Source organism: Grampus griseus (genome assembly GCF_964374135.1).
Source record: "Grampus griseus genome assembly, chromosome: X".
Taxonomy (NCBI): Eukaryota; Metazoa; Chordata; class Mammalia; order Artiodactyla; family Delphinidae; genus Grampus; species Grampus griseus.
In genome coordinates, this window is record NC_138999.1 from 95,131,886 (window position 1) to 95,139,467 (window position 7,582).

Here is a 7,582-nt window from a genome sequence, read left to right on the forward strand (position 1 = left end):
ACCTCCGTGAGCCTCCGTTTCCTCCTGTGTAAAATGGATAATACTACTTCTCATCTCCTAGGGTGGTTGTGAGGATGACACGAGACAACACGGCAACCGTATCCAGTACAAAATAAGCACTCAAAAAATGTGAACTCTTTCCTGCCCACTGCCATCCAGCCATCCAGGTTTCTCTTCCCCCGCTGCTCTTTCCTCACCTCACCAACAGGTGTTTGGGTTTTTTTTGGAAATATTTTATTTATTTATTTTGGCTGCACTGGGTATTAGTTGTGGCACGCAGGATCTTTTCATTGCGGCATGTGGGCTCTTAGTTGCAGCATGCATGTGGGATCTAGTTCCCCGACCAGGGATCGAACCCAGGCCCCCTGCATTGGGAGCGCGGAGTCTTATCCACTGGACCGCCAGGGAAGTCCCCCAACAGGTCTTTTGCAAACTCTCCCCTTCGTTTCCCAGTGCCTCCCTCCGGCATCCTCAACTTTTAGCACAACTACCCGTCAGACTTCCTGTGGCCAATCCCATTTCTAGATATTCTCTGACTCTGTCTGACTGCACAAGCTGATTTGAATTCAGTAAACAGAGTCCATTCCTCTGAGGAGCGTCACCGCAGTCCATCTTACAGTGAGAACGCTGAGGGCTGACCTGATGGCTCCATATCGTAATCTGATGGATGCTGAGAAGGTCCCCCCCCCGCCCCCAGACACCTCCTTTTGGCCCGTGACTGCTGCCACCGTCTCTACCATCAGTGGATGATTCCTTTGAGTCCATCTGCCCAGGGTGGTCTGGCAGGGATGCCTGGGCGAGGCAGGGTTATTATTTACATCTGAGCGCAGATTCCTTTACCAGAGCCTTTCCTGTCAGGGGGAGGAGAGGGAAGGGTTATAGGGAGCTGACTCTCCAGGCAAGCAGGGTGTCTCCGGCTAGGCTAGTTTTGCCTAGGGTGGGCCCTGTGTGTTGCAACAGATGTGAAGTCTGGAATCACCAAGGTTGGGAAGCCAGGCCTCAGAGGGAGTGATTGTAGGCTGAGCTCATCCTGAAATGATGTGGGCTTGGATTCCCAGAGGGCAGACAGGAGGACCAAGGAGGAGGCCATACTTTTGGGGGGGGGGGTGTCTAAAGACAGAAAGAGGGCCTTGGTGTCTCTCAGCTTTAGGTGTAGGTGACAGTTGCAGGTAGGTGGGTAGTAGCAGAAAACGGCCCCTGAAGGGGGTCTCCTTTTTCTGACTGGGAAGAGGAGACCGAGCTCAAGGACTGCCCCCTTTGCTTTGGAAAGCAAACAACTTCTGAGGGTGTGGCAGGGTTCACTGGCTGTTCCCCCTCAAGGGAGGTTAGCCCCTAAGTGAAGCTGCTTGGCTGGCAGTGGGTAACTGCGTGTTCCCCGGTCCAGAGAAGCAGGCGCTCAGGTGCCCCTCCCTGTAGGCTTTTCAATTTGTCTCGAGGAGCTCCATTACCCACGCAGTAGGTGGATGCTGATTCTGAAATTCTGTGGCCTTGCCCACAGGGACCATGGGGCCAAGTATTTGAAATCATCATAATCATAACAAAAACCAATGACTGACCATTTGGTGAATTCCTTCAGGACATGTTGCCAGGGGCCACGTTATATATAGGCCCTGAAAGTGGGCTTGACCTGAGGGGTAATGAGGAGGTTCCCCCTGCTTCACACACACACACACACACACACACACACACACACACACACACACACACAGACACACACACAGAGACACACACAGACACACAGAGACAGACACACAGACACACACAGACACACACAGACACAGACACACACACAGACACAGACATACACACATACACACACAGACACACACACACAAACACACATGCACACACAGACACACAGACACACACACAGAGACACAGACATACACACACACAGACACACACACAGACACATGCACACACAGACAGACACACACACACAGACGCACACAGACACACAGACACACACAGAGACACACAGAGACACAGACATACACACAGACACAGACACACACAGACAGACACACACACAAACACACACAGACACACACACAGACACACATTCACACACAGACATACACACACACAGACACACACATACACAGACACACACACAGACACAGACACACACACACACACACACACACACACACACACAGAGCCATCTTCCTCAAAGTGTGTCCATGGTCCTGAGGCCACAGAGCACATTAGAGACACAAGCTCTGCCTACAGCCAAAAGTCCCCTGTCTCTCTCGAGTCCTGCTGCTAGACCAGACTCCCTGCACACAGATCCACACTCCCATGTCTGTCCTTCCCAAGCCCCCAAAGCTCTGAAAACTGAGGGCCTTTTGTAAGTTTATGGCAAACTCATTTGGCAGCTAAACCTGAACGGGCAGGAGGCTATTTATAGTCTTTCTTTATCACACCCCGTGTGAATATTCATGTGCTTTTGCTCCTAAATATCAATGTACTTGATTACTGGGTGCTTTCTCAGACCCCACTGGAGGTGATATATAATATTACGCTATATGCACCCTCTGGCCTTTTTAAAATCCAAAGCATTCCAAATTCCTTTTATTACAGAACGCATCCCACTGTCTTGTAATGATCTGTTCGTGGTCTCTCCCTCATTAACCTGAGAACTTCTCCAGCGCCCAGCACACAGTCCAACATGTGCTTGGGGCTCCACCAATGTTTTAGGGCTGAAGAATGAATGGCCTTTAGTGTTGAAGGAGATGCATTGTTGTGAAGTTCTTTCCTGCATCTAACCTAAAGTACCTCGTGCTGCCATTCATGTATTCTGGTCGGCCTACCTCATTCTTTTTTGTTTTTTCTCTTGGGACTAAATCGTCCTCCTAATCCTAATACCTTTCACCTTTTCCCCTAGAGCCTCTTTTCCAATCCCTTAATCGTCTTCATGGCTATCTTCCGAAGCCTTTAAAGTTTCTTTCATTCTGAAATTGTGGCCTAACGCTTAGGATCCGGCTGCAGAGAGCTCAGCCATTACACGTAATAGGTCTCCCGTTTCTATGGTGAACTTTTCTAATCAGTTTCATTTGGCTGGGCTAAGAAGCTTTGCCTTTTAAAATACACTTACAGGGCAAACTCAAGGGGCTATGAATGACTTTCTCCCAAGTGGGCTGATTGGTAAAAGGCAGGGAAAGCAGCACAATCTGACCAGAAGAAACTGTAATTACAGAAAGTTGAAAGCAAAGCAACAGGTACCACATGTAATAGTAACCTGCATGCAAAAAGTGCTGTTGATAATCACAGTGACCTCAACCTGCCATTTTTACCTCGGGAGAGCCAGCCTTGCTGGTATGCCCCTCGTGTGCCTTTTCTCAAACAGGGTTGCTGAAGGCCATTTCTGACCATTTATTTCCCATTAAATGCGGGGAGTGAGCCTGACTTGGGCTGGGTGATTGCAAAACCACTGGCTTAAGTTAAACTCCTCACTAATTAAGCCTGTTAGATTTCCTGTAACTCACGATTTTTCTTGGCATAAGTAAAAACATTTGACTCAGAGGCAAAAATGTATTAATAACCAGGAAACAACAAAATACTACACATGGTAGCATTTTCAGAAGCAGATTCTGTCATCCACATTCTGTTGGAACAGCCATTATGATTTCTCCTAATAACCCAAAGTGTTTCCTTTTGGGGAGGAAACTACATACTGTGATGGGAGATTCAAAGATACATTTTTGCCAGTCAAATTAGAAAAATCTATTCAGGTGTGCCCGTTGCTTCTCCCAAGCATGAGTCAGAGCCTTTTGTGGGGTTTTGGGTATATGCATTTTTTAAGAGGTGCTGATGGATTTTTACATACAGGTCATTCTTTTTAAAAAGGTCACATTACAATGTTTCTATCCTTTCTTGTGTTGTTATACCTCAGGGAAGGAGATGTAGGATGTCAAATTGCAAAGGGAGGTTGTAAAGGGAGGAATGTTGAAATTGGATGACAGAGAGCTCCCAGAGAGGGGCCTCAAGGGCAGAAGGGAGCTCCTTCTGGGCGAGTAGGTGGCAGCATAAAAACCAGATTAACCCGGGGGAGGAGAAGCTGTCGTGAGAATGCTTTCTTCACCTCCCCATCTTACCAGGCCTGGCTGGCTCTTCCCTGAGAATGCTAGTGCTCCGAGAGGGGAGGAGAACCTGCCCTCACTGCTAATTGGAGAGGCTGGAATTTATTTTCCAGACTTTTCTAGATGCCTTTGGCCAATGCTAGTGATGGCCATTTTCTCTCTTTTAATGATTATAGTAAGCTGCCTTTTTTGGGAACATTAACTCTGAGGTAGGCTCTATGCCAAATGCTTCAGATAAGGTATCTCTTTTAATCCTCACAACAATCCTTTGAAGGAAGTACTGTCATTACCTTCAATTTCCACAGGGGGAAACTGGCTCAGAGAGGTTAGGCAACCTGGGCAACGTCACCCAGCTGGTAAAGTGGCAGAGCCAGTACTTAAGCCCAGATCTGCCGGACACCAGACCTGGTTTTGAACCATTCTATCTGAGGCCTTGTAAAGTCAAACAGGCACCTCAGTAAGCTCAACTGTCTTTTTCTTTCACCAAGTAGCAGAACATCTGGGTTGCTTGATTTTGTGAGACTGTAATTACAGCAACTAAAGGATGTTAGCCTACTCTGAAAGACCTAGCTGATGGGCTTTCTATTGCTTTGTCTAGGGATTTGTTCTCGCCACCCTCCCACCACTCCCCAATTAGATAGCAACCTTCAAGGGAAGGTTCTAGACTGATTCTTATATTCCTCTGCTTTCTAGAGCCTGCACAGTGCCACACACATAGTAGGTGCTCAATAAACATTGACCCATTAACGGATGTCTGGATGTTCCCTTCAGTGGTTTCTGGGTTGTTCGAGACCCTTTGTTAATGCTAAACAAACGGCTTAGAACCTTCAAGATGTCTGTTGCCTTAATCTAACTGCTTGCACTGAGATGACTTTTTAACATCGTCTCTGCACGGGAGCTGAATGCTCTCTTTGGCACCTGGATGATTGATGGTGTTTTTCCCTTTTCCTCCAAAATCTCTGGCACCGTGCAGACACGACTTGAGGTGATTAACCATGCGGCCAACTTTGCCAGACACCAATTCAGACAAGAGAGTGGATGCCATATTTAAATATAGTTCCTAATTAACACTGCTCCCCAGTTCTGCTCTGCTCAATGACTACTTCTCACATTGTCTTTGTGGGATGAGACAGGATACAAAAAATTTAAAAAGCATTCTTTTTGCCTGGGTGATGGAGAGCCCTTAAGATTTTTCCAGCTTGATATTTCTCGGCAGATAGAACTTCAACCCAGATGCAGGGCCATCCTGGTCAGCCTCACAAAAAACTTCTAACTTGGTCTGGAAGGTAAAGTGGAAACATGCAGAATGGGACAAGTAAAGTCAGCAAAAGCCAGTTTTCAGTGCACACCAGGTAATTCCCAGAATAGCAACAATAAGTATCATTTTCGGGTGGATTTGCTGTGTGCCAGGAACTCTGCTAAGCATCTTATGGGCATTCATTTCATTTCATCCTTAGAAGGACACTATGGAGGTAGGTACTATTATTATTGCCATCTTTTCCCAGATGAACAAACTGCAGCTCAGAGAGTCTAAGTAAAGCTCCTAAAGTCGCTCAGCAGTATGAGGTAGACCTTGGACTTGAACCCAAGGTCTGTCTGATTCCAGAGCACACACTCTTGGCTATAGTACTCTGCAGGAAACTAGGCTGGCTTCTCAAATGTTTGGCGGGCTCTCTGTGTGATGCTGATGAGAAAGCTGTTTAAAGACTGGTATAGGAGAGCCCCAAGAGTGGCCAACTCTCTTTGTCTTCCTATTTGCAGAAGAGAATGCTTTTGTCTTTCAGTATCCTAAGGGAATCTAGCTGCGGGCAAAAGACCACAGGGATCTGGTGAGATCCAAGTTCTAACCTGGCTGTACTTGGACCTGTCCTACTGATTACCAACGGCCCAGGGTGGGGATGGAGGGGGGCCGGGGGAGCTGAGCTACAGAGTTGAGGGGCTGCCATCTGCAAGTAGCGGCACCCTTGGTATGAGGTAGGAGACTCTACTGCCAGAGCTGAGTTCAGTGAGGTCACCCAAAGGGAGTGGCAACAACAGGTCGTAATCCAGACAAGCCTTTGGTTGAAGCAGCAGTCCTACCCAGCCTAGCTGAACTGATCAAGCGGGGGTGAGGCTTACAAGTCCGAGTTCAGTAGACACTGGTAGCAAGGATGGGACTCCATTCCTTGGGGGCAGGGGTGAAGGGGATGCGAATCTGGGGAGACCAGACAAAGCCCGGATTCTACGGAAGCTGAAAGACTAGACCAGTGACTCGAAAGTGAGTCGATACTGCCCCCTAGGGGACTTTGGGGAAATTCTTGAGGTCATTGAGTGGACAGGAAAGGGAGATGCTAGATGTCTTGCCCTGCCCAGGACAGCCTTGCAAAATGAAGAATAGTCCAGCATTTCGCATGATTTTCAAATGTTCTGTTGGACTTCCGTGGACATGGAAACCCCACTTATAATGATCAGAACGTGTACTGTAAATATTTTACATATATGCACAAAAGGTTTTGCTTTCCCACCTCCACACACAGTTTTAATGAAACTATTGTATAAAGAGAGGGAAGATCAAACTTTTTTCTTCTTCTCCCTGAGGTTTATCCAGAGTCGCTCACCATTTCAAAAATCACGTTGACAGTAGTGACGTTGCTTTTGGAATTAGAGTCGTCCATGCAACATCCCTGACCAGTTTGTGCTTGTAGTTGTTGCTTTTGTGTGGCTTCTAGAGGAACGCACAAGCCTCTGCCTCCTTCGTTTAGCTTTCCAGTGTCGTCCTGCATGAACATTTATATATTTAAATATATTGTAGTTGATTATGGATTACTTTCATTGCCTCTTTGTGTGGCAGGAGATTTCTTGATCTTCTTGAACTTATGTAGGCATGCAGGTTATTATATCTATGATTTTAATTTCAGTATAATAAAGGGGTACAACCAAAGACATTTATGATAAAAAGAAAAAGAGGTGTTGATTCTGATAAGGTTGGAAATCACTGTGCTAGCCCGCTGGCTTCCTGAGGGCCAGGACCATGCCTGTCCTGCTTCCATTCGGCCTAATTAACCCAGGGCCAGGTCAGAGTGAGCGCTTAGTAAATACGGGTGAGTGGAGAATGAATAATGAATGTGGACTCAAGCCCAGAGCCAGGGAGTTAGGGATCTAGGGCGGCAGAGTCGGGGGATAAAACTGGCAGGAGATGGGGGGTCTCGATCGCCAAAAGAGTGCAGGGTGCCAACTATGAGAAGAGGACCCTAGTTCAAAGCTTTCCCCAAAGTTAGAGTGTCCTGATGTCAAGGCCCAGTGTTTCCTATAGGTCTCTTGGCCCTAGTCATGCTTGGGCCCAGGGACTGAGGTCAGATGGTCCCAGTGGTGGAGAGAGATGGGTTCACGCGCTTGCTTACTGGTACCAACCTCAGGAAACATAAGACCTCGCCAGCTAAAAGCAGGCTGTTCCCCAGTGTGGCTGCACCCCTCTGCGCTGTGTTACCTGGGCTGCGGCAGAGATGACCCCAGGGAACATA